This window comes from Ascaphus truei, chromosome 5 (assembly GCF_040206685.1).
Source record: "Ascaphus truei isolate aAscTru1 chromosome 5, aAscTru1.hap1, whole genome shotgun sequence".
Lineage (NCBI taxonomy): Eukaryota > Metazoa > Chordata > Amphibia > Anura > Ascaphidae > Ascaphus > Ascaphus truei.
In genome coordinates this window covers 263,989,341-264,002,551 of record NC_134487.1, presented here as the reverse complement: position 1 = coordinate 264,002,551, position 13,211 = coordinate 263,989,341, and the positions used below count along the sequence as shown (strand labels likewise).

At 50.4% G+C, this 13,211-nt stretch overlaps 2 protein-coding genes across 8 annotated transcripts in view; one reads left to right on the top strand and one right to left on the bottom strand.

Moving 5' to 3' along the window:
- TMCO6 (transmembrane and coiled-coil domains 6) overlaps nucleotides 1-13,211 on the bottom strand; it is a 99,199-nt gene that overhangs the window by 39,946 nt on the left and 46,042 nt on the right. For 4 of the 6 annotated variants that reach the window (XM_075601959.1, XM_075601954.1, XM_075601962.1 and 1 more), the window contains exon 1: nucleotides 1,883-2,037. The exons of 1 other annotated variant lie outside the window; for it this stretch is intronic. The gene's annotated coding sequence lies outside the window, so the exon portion shown is untranslated. One more of the 6 variants, XM_075601955.1, reaches the window with a different exon arrangement.
- CD14 (CD14 molecule) overlaps nucleotides 2,089-13,211 on the top strand; it is a 32,435-nt gene continuing 21,312 nt past the window's right edge. Inside the window, exon 1 of one of the 2 annotated variants that reach the window (XM_075601964.1) lies at nucleotides 2,089-2,883. The gene's annotated coding sequence lies outside the window, so the exon portion shown is untranslated. Of the gene's footprint in view, nucleotides 2,884-2,909; nucleotides 2,998-13,211 lie in introns of those variants that run through there. The other variant, XM_075601963.1, reaches the window with a different exon arrangement.

The window sequence follows — 13,211 nt, the reverse complement described above, 5'->3', positions numbered from 1 at the left end:
CCGAGCGCTCCCTGCACTGGCCCCCACCCTCGCGAAGTGCCGACGGGTCCGTCGCTGCCTCCGGCGGCACCCGCGACCACTCGGCACTCGCGGAGGGGGGTCAGCAAGTGAAAAATAAACCCGGGGCTACATGTATTTAGTTTACTTGATGCTGAGCGAGAATAATCCATTTAGGTGTATTTCTATATCATTGTTCTCCCTTTTGTTCTCAATCTGGTGCTGTGTTTTAGGCTTTGGCCACGCTAGCACTGAGCGTGCTGACCGCGCGGTGCTAGCCGAGTTTAGTTTCGGCAATTTAAATTGTCCCGTCCCTGCTCACGTGCAGGCCCACACGCTCTCCCACGCTTGGCGCTTAGATAAACAAAAAAAAGAGCCTTTGAAGCGCACTCAGCTTGCCTGCAACGCCCCCCACCCCCACGCTTGCGAAATAGCTAGGACACCCGGCGCTCATGCTTGGAGAGCTGGTGACGTCACCGCTCTCAAGCATGAGCGCGGTCAGCGCCAGCGGGGCTGCAGCCATAGAGAACATCTAAAAGCAAACTAAGAGCATCTAATAGCAGATTTTTGTTTCAACAGCTTGAATGGGTTATAATGTGTAAACAAAGAAAAGATTAAAACCTACCACTGACCAAAAATAAAATACCCCTGAATATATCGGCAAAACCTGAATAATCCACTCCACTGTCATGTGTCATGCAGTTGTTAAAGCAGCAGTCCAAGCTGTCGTTTTTCCCCCCCATAATTTGATTTCCCCCCCTTAATATGTGCATCAATACAATCCACACAATGATAAGTAATTAGCGAAGTTGCTGGTTGATCAGTGAAGATTCGACTCAGGGGTTCACTAAATGGCTGTCAGTGCAGCAGAAGAGAACTAAAGATGCAAAGTTCTGTGGGGAAGATCATATGACCAGGCAGTCACTAGATACAAGTGTTGCGCTGCTGGAGAGAGAAGGGCTCAAAAAGGGGTGTGTGAAAGCCTGTTACAGAAGAGGAAGGGAATGTAACTGTAAATGGTTGCTATAGAAACCAAAAATGCTTGTTACATTATAACACATTAAAATGCCAGAGGGTTTTTTTTTTTGTTTTTGTTTTTTTTAATGCTACAAGTATTTTTTTATAGTACAGAACTAATGTATTTTAAAAAAACACACATGTAAGATATTGCTTGTTCTGCAGCTTTTAGCAACATTCTGGGTAATGGTACACAATTCAGCACCCATTTTTAGCTTCCTATCCTTGTCACAACCCTGAATCCTTGCATTGTATGCATCTGAACCACAACACTGACAATGGGGTGAAAGCACGTTTGGGGACCCGTGGAAGACAGACAGAAAAAACAAGTGTATCTATCTCAGATAGACTAGTTAGATTACAATGTTGTTACAGAACAGGAAGTTATTATTACACACAATATATGGCTCATTTTACAACTATAGCAGCGTTACTTTCCATTACAAACACACATCATTGGTTAAATATTGTAAAAATCTCTTCTACATTACTATCAATATAGCATACAACAGCTTTTAATCTCCCAGCTGTAAAGGAGTTTGAATACTGTTTTTGTACTATTACATACTGATGTGTAATGCATTAAAGTATTACATATATGCCTAGCTGATGGCACCAGCATTTGCTAGATTAATATTTATATATAATTACACTTGATCCTGCCTGGAAAAAGCATAGTGCTGTAAAATAAAAATTGCTGCATATTTTCCCAACAGTATTCTTGTCTGCTAAATTAGATCTGCCTAAGAGCGCTTTTCACTTTAGCTACTCAATTGACTTTTTCACACAAAATCAATCCAGAGACGGAAAGGAGATCCTGTGCAGCACCTAAATTATAAAATCAGCATAGACTGTGCAGTACAGATACCTTCTCCTCCCCAGGCTGGGCTCATGCCTCTCTGCTCTGCTGGCGCTCGTATATGACGTCACTGAAGCAGGTAAGGGCAAATGTACTGACTCGCTACATTTTGTTTTATAGAAAAAGTGGATGAATAGGAGAGACCATGTTACGGCTGCTAATAGAAACGACTGGAAAAATAACTAGGAAACGTTAGGATACTTTTCTACATACGCCTAGAGAATTGAAGGTCGCGCCGCCATTTTTCTTACTGGCAAATAGCTGGGCCAGCAATTCTAGTTGCATGCTGTAGGCTTGTTCTGCCAGAATTAATACCATTAATGTTTCATTTATGGTATTTCCATAGTTTCCCCATGAATTCTACAGCATTTTTGCACTCTCTGGATACAGTGACTTTTAAAGGTAGAATGTGTCCAAGGTTATTGATGTAAGAGCCAGGTTTTTAAGGATTACTTTGTATTGTACCTAGAGATGTAGGTATGTGTATCTTTATATAGCATCCACAGTGTACTCAGCGCTTTACAAAAGAGACAATAACTGTACAGGGAATTATAATAAAATAAAAACTGCAACAAACAAAAACAGACAAAAAGAAAGGAAATCCCTGCTCTGAAGAATTTACAATCAAAGTGGTATGTTGGCAGAGTTAGGCCGTGATTATACCGAAAATGACGGGCCGCGCGCCGCTGCACGGCGCAATAGCAAATTGCTAGAATGCAATAAAAGTTTCCATACCAAGCGCGACGCGTGCGCAGACACGAACTGCAGCGCGGCAGACCAGAGAACAAACCTGGGATCTTGTTTTCAGAAGGCGACGGCCGCGTCACGTGAGCGGTTCAGCCAATGGGGGCGAAACACTCACGGCCACGCCTCCGCCACGCCTCCCTGTCTCCTCCTGTTGCCTCCTGCCTGCAGTGTACATGTCGCTCGGCCGGATCGCATTGATGACGTCACGAGAACGTGCATGCGCCCAGCCAGAGCTGGTATAACCGAAGCCTTACAGACTGTAGGTGAGGAAATACGTGCTGCAGCTGGCAGTGCTTGGCCACAATGGTTGGTAGGAGCCAATGTGGGTGTGGGACAGTAGCCATGAGTCCAGGCTATTGAGATGCTTCATTTAAGAGGTGAGTTTTAAGGTTTGATTTAAAGATGGTAAGAGAAGGTGCTTGGTGTATACTGTTAGGGAGTTCCACAGGTAAAGAGCAGTGAGGGGTAAATGTCTAAAGAGAGAAAGCAGTAGAGGTGATAGGGTAGAGAGGAGACAGCTATGTGTAGAGCGCAGGAGAAGAAGAGTGACATAACGAGAGATCAAAGCTGATATGTACAGAGGAGTAGATGAGTGGAGAGTCTTGAGGGTAAGGAGGAGGATTTTGTAGGTGATCTGAAACTTGATGGAAATCCAGGAAATCCCTGGGTCAGGGAGCGTCATTACGTCAGACGCACTGGCATTGAAGTCAACACGAAGCGCTGGAGCGGACCTATCCATGCGCAGGTGCTAAAGAGATTTCACTACACGGAACTGATTTCTTGGACTTTTAACAGCACACCAGCCCTGGAAACCTGCGGGGACGCTGATCCTTTACCAACGGAGCCTGGGACTGTCCCAAAGAGCTTGCAGTTTGAACCGGATGGTGGTGATTATTATCACATATGCTTGATTTTATTGTACTTTTGTAAGTGCATTTTTTACCCCCCCTCCCCCCCTTCCCCTCATTAAATTTACAATTTTACGCTATGGGCGTGCGCTCTCTCCTCTTTTTTTCCTTCTAGATACCCTGTGGACGTGGTTTGTCCACATTGAGAGCTGCCGGAGACCCTGCATACCAGCATCCATCTTATTTATTGGAACATTTTGAGGACTGGTTTTTCTTTCCTGTTTGCTTTTTTCCCTATATGTTATTTTCAATCATATGTTGTTTTATAATTGGTATGTGCCCATAATATGATCTGTAGGTGTTTATAGTAAATTGCATATGTTATTTAGGGATACGCCCACAATAGTACATAATTATTGGGATTTATTAGAACTATTTTATCTACACTGGTTCACTTCTATCAGAGGCGCAGCTTTTTTCTTTTATATATATATATGTAGCCAGGTCTCCCCAGCACTCCCCTCCCCTGGTGCGCGATCGCGGGTACCGCCGAGTCACAAGGCGGCCCCGCAAGACAATCGCGTGGGTGAGGGAGGTCAGGTCCCGGCTCGGGGGTTGCCGGGGACGCGTGCGGCCGGTTGCCAAGGCCGCACGCGCGTTACAGGGCTCCCGGCGCTCACAGAGCCGGGTTGTAAGGGCGCCGCCATTGCGCTTCAAGTTGCGCATGCGCAGTAGGTCCCCGGCGGCCCGACAGACTCGCGCATGCGCAGGGCTAGCCGGGAAGGCAGGGACAGATCAGGAGAGCTTGAGGCGGCCATTAGGCGTTCGCGCATGCGCGGGAGAAGCGCTCACGTGGCCCCAGTGGTATAGCAGCCCACTGGGAACTACAATTCCCAGGAGGCATAGGGAGACAGGCACCAGGTGCCTGATAGTGGCCAATAGGGCTGGAGGAAGCTCAGCCCGGGAAAAGAGATACATTTCCCGGGCTTTGCATGAGTCAGTCAGGCAGAGGAGAAGGAAGGAGTAGGAAGGGTGTAGGGAGCGCGTGGCTCCTGCACCAGGTAAGGGTTCTCCTTAGGTCCCCAGGCAGGCCCCAATTCCCGGTGAGGGCAGGGGGTAACTGAAGAGGGACGGCCCTAGATAAGGAGGTCACACTTAGGTGCGAAAGGTGCAGGTTTGGCAGTGCCACAGCGGGTAGTGCTGTGCGCACTGGCAAATAGGCACAGAGTGTGTGCAGTGGATTGTTGCTGCGGGTATCCAGGTGGCTGTGTACGATTGCCAGCTGTGTGTGTGTCGCTGCATGTGCTGGGCGCAGTGTGTGCAGCGTGTGTGAATGTCTGCAGGCTGACGGTGAGAGATGTGTGTCTGCTGCAGGCTGTTAGGAGTAGTGAGTAGCTAGATGTTAGGGAGGATTAGGGACTTGGGTAGCTAAGGGAGTGGGGCAGGTTATTAACCCCGCAGGTCCTAGGAGTTTCCCCCAAGTCACCTCAGGTTGCGGTTCATCAGGGACAGGCCCTAGGTTAGGGTTCCTGTCACGTTAGGGTTAGTTAGGGATAGACAGGGATAGCGGCGGTTGCTGTTCCCGTGATTCGGTTGCTGTTACCGTGAGACGGTTGTGTTCCCGTGAAGCGGTGGGACCCTCGTTGGGGTTCCTGGAGAATATCACCTGGATAGGATCAGACGGATGCATCGCACGTCTGACCCTTTTAGAAGAGTGTTGCAGGCCCGAGCATCGGAGTGCTCGGAAGGTATTTCTACACATGTGCACCAACAGGCCTAATAGATAATTTAGTGACTGCGCAGTAGCCCACGATCTCCGTAGGAGTACGGGACATTGGGTGGGGATTACCGGACACTGGGTGGGAACACCAGACATTGGGCAGAAGGTTCATTCAGTAAACCTGTTATCCCTAATACTGGTGTATGTGGTTTCTGAGTGGGTTCCTATGTAGGGTCATTCTACACTTCCCTAGAATCCTACATAGGTGGAGGCGCTGAAAGAAGATCCGTTCCAGAGGATTCACCCCAGGCTCTCATCAGCGGAGGCTCAGACCTCCTGTGAGCCCGCAGGTATATGCACCACACCGGTAACACCACATGTTCTACTCACCCACACTATATATGAGATAGGGTGGAATACCCGTTACATTTGGAGGCGCTGCTGAGATACCACCTGGGGTGCCCTGTCCATTTTTTTCTAAATTGTCCCGTCCCTATTTTTGTCGCCATGTTTGTGAAGTCCGGAGACGAGGTCCTTGCCTGGGCTTTGAGGCAGTATATGGAACCTGGCCAGGTAGTGGCGGTAGGAGGCATTCCCGCTATTATACCCGCACTTAAGGTCCGGGAGTATATGTGTAAAATTCCTGGGTGGCCGTGGACATGTGTCTTAGATGAGGAACAAGATCCCACGTCCACATGGAAAACCATTCTTTTTGTTGTAACTCACACTGAGGATATATGCCTGGCAGAGGCACCGTCCGCACTGTTCATGCCCGGAGGCCCCTCAGAAGGGTACCCCCTAGTCTACGCAGACCAAGCAAAAGGGCGTCTCCCGCCAAATCAGGAGAGCGCACGTGCTGCTGACTGCAAGCCTGCACAGAAAGATGTCGCAACATTCTGTCCGGGTTTGGCGCGAAAATCAGAGCCCCTCCCCTGTGATGTGAGTGACTCAGTGCAGAGCGAAAACCAATCCCTTGTAAAAAGTGCCCTTCCTTTAGATTCCACCAGGGGGAGCCAGCACGGTTATCTTCAACCTTACGTGGACGCTGTGATAGACACTCTGATCTCTGAGGATGAGATGATGCATGAGGATGAGATAGACTGTCAGGGGATACACCCTAATGTGTATGTGCCCTGGCGAGCGCCAGGAATAGATCTCCTTATGCTACTGTGCCCCTGCTTGCAAGAAGCCTATGACGAGGGAGCCGACATGTCCCAAGTGCCACTAGACTTCAGGATCACCGAGGTAGATGGGGAGCCGTGTACACAATGCTTTAGCCCCACCTGTGACTGTTCTAGGGGAGCACTGGCATGGGAGCCCAGATGTGATTGCTGCGGTGCAATTTTCTTGATGCCTATTGTACCCCAGCCTACAGAGCCAGCTAAGGAGCCAAGTGAACCCTTGGCGGAGAAGAGCGCGACTGCAGTGGAGGTACCGGAGCACGCCAGCTTCGTACCCACAACCACTGGCTGTATTACAGAAGGATCTGGTGACTACCTTGCGGAGGATACTGTCATGATATCTTCCGGGGAAGAGGTGGAAGTCCCATCGGTGGCGATGCGCCTACCGGCGAACCACCCCAGCGGTAATGCAGAGGATACAGAGTCTGCTGTGGGTCCGTGTACCCTGGAAGAGGTGTATCCCAATGTTGCGGACCCTGCTGTGGGCCCGTGTGCTCTACAATGGTCAGTCCGATCTAATACAGAGGTACCATCGGTCCTAGGCTTGGGACCAGTACCTACAGATGACAAGGGTGAGTCGACTGCCACAGGGCTGTTGGGGGTGAGCCTCCAGGTGACCGCGGAGCACGATGGCTCCTTAAGTCTGGTCGCCCGGGCGAAGGGCTCCCCTCTGCATCGCGTCCTGGTGGAGGTGTCCTCATTAGAAGGTAGCTGTCCAGAGAAGAGAGTGGACCAGTGTCTACCGCCGATCCTTCCGGAAGAAGAGAAGCCCATCGTCAGCGAGCCGAGTGGTAAGGAACCCCCTTGTTCCCCACGGACTCCAATGGAGGTGGCCGTGAAGAAGGCCAAAGCTACGGTTCCTGAGCGGAGTGTGAGCCCGTGTGCTCCGACACAAGTGGTCCCAGGACTGGGATCCAACGCTCCCGAAGTTCGAGTCAGTGAGTGGACTGTCCCAGAAGAGTTGGGGACAGGTCCCGATACCACCAAGGTGGGAACTGACAGCGTCCCCGAGGACCTGTTGGCCACCGTGAATCACCGCAGGGGTAAGGTGTCTACTTTTTCCCCCCTGCCAGGTGAAACCGAGACAATGCCCAGTGCTCGCTTCTCAGTGGAAGCCTCACAAAAATATGGGGACAAAGACTGTGTGGAGAGAGATTCAGGAAAAGCGGCCTCCTTCAAGCCCAAAAAGGAGCGCCCCATTCCTCAGGTAGTGGACCGCGGGAAAGGTCCTGGCCTCCTGGTCTACCGCATCCCTGCCGCGGATGACCGGGTAAAGGTCTGCTTCAGAGACACTGTGCTACTCCTTCCACCAGGGGGAGGAAGTAGCGAAGAGCCAGTAACTGTCGCTTTAGAGTGTGCTCTCCAAGAAATTTTTCTAGGGGAGGCTCACGGACGCAAAAGTGAGGTACCCCCACATGTTCAATTAGGGGCACCCCACAAATGGTCTCAGCACGCTTCGGTTAATTGGTGTGAAGTGCAATGTAACCTGAAGTGTAAATTCGACACGTGTTGTATGTTCTGTGCCATGCATTTTAATTGTATAAACCTTATGTCAGGGTATGGTGTTCTCCAAGCGAGGACGTTGGAATTTCCACCAGGGGGAGAGTATAGCCATGTCTCCCCAGCACTCCAGCACCCCCCTCCCCTGGTGCGCGATCGCGGGTACCGCCGAGTCACAAGGCGGCCCCGCAAGACAATCGCGCGGGTGAGGGAGGTCAGGTCCCGGCTCGGGGGTTGCCAGGGACGCGTGCGGCCGGTTGCCAAGGCCGCACGCGCGTTACAGGGCTCCCGGCGCTCTCGGAGTCGGGTTGTAAGGGCGCCGCCATTGCGCTTCAAGTTGCGCATGCGCAGTAGGTCCCCGGCGGCCCGACAGACTCGCGCATGCGCAGGGCTAGCCGGGAAGGCAGGGACAGAGCAGGAGAGCTTGAGGCGGCCATTAGGCGTTCGCGCATGCGCGGGAGAAGCGCGCACGCGGCCCCAGTGGTATAGCAGCCCCCTGGGAACTACAATTCCCAGGAGGCATAGGGAGACAGGCACCAGGTGCCTGATAGTGGCCAATAGGGCTGGAGGAAGCTCAGCCCGGGAAAAGAGATACATTTCCCGGGCTTTGCATGAGTCACTCAGGCAGAGGAGAAGGAAGGAGTAGGAAGGGTGTAGGGAGCGCGTGGCTCCTGCACCAGGTAAGGGTTCTCCTTAGGTCCCCAGGCAGGCCCCAATTCCCGGTGAGGGCAGGGGGTAACTGAAGAGGGACGGCCCTAGATAAGGAGGTCACCCTTAGGTGCGAAAGGTGCAGGTTTGGCAGTGCCACAGCGGGTAGTGCTGTGCGCACTGGCAAATAGGCACAGAGTGTGTGCAGTGGATTGTTGCTGCGGGTATCCAGGTGGCTGTGTACGATTGCCAGCTGTGTGTGTGTCGCTGCATGTGCTGGGCGCAGTGTGTGCAGCGTGTGTGAATGTCTGCAGGCTGACGGTGAGAGATGTGTGTCTGCTGCAGGCTGTTAGGAGTAGTGAGTAGCTAGATGTTAGGGAGGATTAGGGACTTGGGTAGCTAAGGGAGTGGGGCAGGTTATTAACCCTGCAGGCCCTAGGAGTTTCCCCCAAGTCACCTCAGGTTGCGGTTCATCAGGGACAGGCCCTAGGTTAGGGTTCCTGTCACGTTAGGGTTAGTTAGGGATAGCGGCGGTTGCTGTTCCCGTGATTCGGTTGCTGTTACCGTGAGACGGTTGTGTTCCCGTGAAGCGGTGGGACCCTCGTTGGGGTTCCTGGAGAATATCACCTGGATAGGATCAGACGGATGCATCGCACGTCTGACCCTTTTAGAAGAGTGTTGCAGGCCCGAGCATCGGAGTGCTCGGAAGGTATTTCTACACATGTGCACCAACAGGCCTAATAGATAATTTAGTGACTGCGCAGTAGCCCACGATCTCCGTAGGAGTACGGGACATTGGGTGGGGATTACCGGACACTGGGTGGGAACACCAGACATTGGGCAGAAGGTGATATGGTTAATGCATAAGGTTATAATGTTGTGTAATGTCTTATATGTGTGTTAGTAAAGTGTTTGTTCATTCAGTAAACCTGTTATCCCTAATACTGGTGTATGTGGTTTCTGAGTGGGTTCCTATGTAGGGTCATTCTACACTTCCCTAGAATCCTACATAGGTGGAGGCGCTGAAAGAAGATCCGTTCCAGAGGATTCACCCCAGGCTCTCATCAGCGGAGGCTCAGACCTCCTGTGAGCCCGCAGGTATATGCACCACACCGGTAACACCACATGTTCTACTCACCCACACTATATATGAGATAGGGTGGGGTGAAATACCCGTTACATATATATATATATATATATATATATATATATATATATATATATATAATATACACCTCTATATATATATATATACACACACATACAAATAGGCAACATAATAGTAAAATGCAATATATAAATACAAAAATATACTATAACAGTCTGAAAATGTTACATTCAATTTAATAAAGTGCAAATGTTCAAACATTGGTAATTATTTAAACATGACCACCTGATCAAGCAAAGTCTGTACAAAACATGTAGTGGTCACGTTTCAGTCCAGCTGCGATATCCGTTCTTTATTTGGTGCACCTGTAGCCGGGGGAGCGAACTCATGTCACAACCAGGAAGTGTCGGATACCACTACTGAGCACACAGGACATGCTGCTAGAAATCTGGGGATGGTTACGCTCAATGGAGTGACCCTTCAGATCTTTGCAGACTTTCTCACCAACCACGCTGGAGAAACATCGCTCATTACAAGACATCACGTAGGCCCTGTGAGAGAACCAGGTGCGGTAGTGCTGGGGATTCTCCTGGACAATCCTGGTCCAACGTGATGGAACAACAAGCTCGGTCGCCACTCTGGGGGAAGGCCTGAAGCTCCTACAAAGTCTCAACTTACCAATACCCGAGCTGGATTAAGAGATCCCAAACCCTGACACAGCACCAGACCGCAGTCGGAGTGTATCAAAGGAGGTATAAGGATTCTGCTCGATCCGTGCTGGGTTTTGCTGCCAGTTCAGGTTTTCCAGGTTGCCTGGCCTTTCTGCTCAATTTGACCATTTTGGTTACTGGCAGCCTGCTATATAAGGCTGCACTTCCTGGTCGGAGTCGCCGAGCAAACTTTTAAGTTTTGCCGTTTCTGTTTGTCAACGCTGTCATGCTTTACCCTTTTGCTTGATTGGTTTCCCCTGTTGCTGAACCCAGACCGTGACCCCGAGCTCGCTGCTTTCTGCCTGCCCTGACCTTTTGCCTGCCTCCTGGACTTTGCAACACTGCCAACTGCCCTGACCTCTGCCTGCTTACTGACTATGAATACTCTAACAGGACTCTGTCCCTGGGCTCTGGTCGGTTATTCTGCATCCCTACCTCAGCCCTGTGGGTCCGCTTCCAGATTGGAGATGAGCACCGTCACATTTTGCTTGGCCAAACATTTTGCTCGGCCCACTGAGGTACAGAGTGCGAGCCGTATCTCTCCAAGAGGAACTACTCAGAGATCATGAGACACACCTTGTCCAGCAAAACGAACATGTGGCACTAATTTCTAGGCAACTTCAGGACATTATCGTCCGGCTGGATACACTCCATGTGTATTCTACCCCTGCAGCGCCATTGCCATCAGCGTCCCCGGAGCCAGCTCTGTCATCCCCTTGGCCCAGGGAACCACGGATCCCGACACTTCTACATTATGGAGGGGACCCTATGGCTTGTAGAGGGTTTCTGAACCAGTGGTCAATTCAGTTCAAACTCCAACCCTCCATGTTCTGCACCCATTGATCCAGGGTAGCGTACGTCATTTCCCTACTGACGGACAAGGCTTTAGCTTGGGCTTCCCCTCTGTGGGAGAAGGAATCCCCACTGATTAACAACGTTATTGCAGTTCTCCAGGCATTTAAAAATGTTTTAAACGCTCCTGGTCGCGGTTCATCTATCTCTGCTTCGCTCCTTCGAATCCCGCAAGGAACCCGTACTGTGGGCCAGTATGGCGCTGAGTTCCAAACCCTTGCTGCAGAGACAGGCTGGAACAATGAAGCTCTGATGGCAGCATTTTGGCAAGGGCTTTCTGAGTATTTAAAGGACGAACTGACCTGCCAGGCCACCCCTAAAGATCTGGAGGAATTGATTGCTCTCTGTATCAGAATAGATCTCCGAATGCGAGAATAGCAGACCAGGCAAGACCATCCTTCAAAAACTCCAATAATTCGGTCTGTTCCCCAGTTCAATACGCCTCTTCCAGCACCTCTCCTAGATGAGGAACCAATGCTATTAGGTGATACCAAATTACCTGAGCAGGAGAGAACTACGAGACGTGTCAGGAGACTGTGCCTGTATTGTGGGCTCAAAGGTCATCTTGCCCGAAATTGTCCTAAATCAGGAAAACCCCAGTGCCCAGTGAAGATGGAGGAATATTCTTTGGGCATTTCTTCTATTCCTTCTCCATCAAACCTTCATGGCTCCTCCTGCCGGTTTCACTCTCCCGGGGACCAGCCTCCATGTTCACTCAGGCTTTTGTGGATTCAGGAGCCGCAGGGAATTTCATTGACCACGCATTTGCGGAAATCCACTCCATTCCCCTCCATACTAGGGAGACCCAGGTATCGGTAGTGGCCATTGATGGAAGACCTCTGATACCTGGGACCATCACCCTCGAGACTAATCCTTTGCTGGTGTCGGTGGGGGCATTCCACAAGGAGACACTTTCATTCTATGTTATTTGCTCTCCCTCTAGTCCACTGGTCCTAGGCCTTCCCTGGTTGCGGCACCACAACTCCAATAACGATTGGGTGACCAGTCAAGTGACAGCCTGGGGACAACATTGCCATGAATCTTGTCTTCTGGGGTCTTGCACCATCTCCAGGGTTCGACTACCCACAGAGACTTCTTCGTCATGCCTTCCAGTTTTTTACCAGGAGTTTGCCGATGCAAGTGATGTAACTATATCAAGCACAACAGAGCTCTTAGCCGCAGCTGGCTATGCACCCCGGAAGAAGGCGTGTCTTGTAAACACTGAAACGTCGGGTAATCCAGCTGCATAGCCAGCTGCGGCTAAGAGCTCCGTTGTGCTTGATATAGTTACATCACTTGCATGCTAGAAACTGGATCCAATAGGACTTTAAAACAGCACATATCGTTATAATTAGGAGCTCCTTTGCTGCTCCACGGCTACAACCAGAGCATTAAGCTCCGCTTTCGCAGGTTCAGAAGGCCTATTACGCACATAATGAAGTAAAGTAAAAATATATAAATTTACTAAAAAGTTAAAGGTTCTGCGTACATCAATGATGAATAAAACAAGCAATTGGTTAGTGGGGTTACCACACGGAGAATCAACCGGAGGGTGACAGGGAGGGGAAACCAAGTGTTTGGCGTAGCTTGACGCAACACCAATGTTTGGATCAGATTAAGGAGCAATATCTTCCAACACGTTTCGTAACAAAGTTACTTCTTCAACAAAATGCGTTGGAAGATATTGCTCCTTAATCTGATCCAAACATTGGTGTTGCGTCAAGCTATGCCAAACACTTGGTTTCCCCTCCCTGTCACCCTCACTATCACACGCCGCTCTATATGTCTGACGCTGCCCTGGACTTTCCTCCATGCTTCGAAGCAGAGGAGAATCCCATGACGTCATCGGCAGGCGCACCATGGAACTGAGCGACGCACTGTTAGTGTTCCAAGTCTGGCGTGTGGGACTCACGGAGGTTTCTGTACTCCGCAACGGGACATTTTACCGGCTCTACCACCTGGTAACCCTTGGATGAGCGAAGTGTGGCCTAAACACTCCACGGAGGTTCCTGTCTTGGCCGATG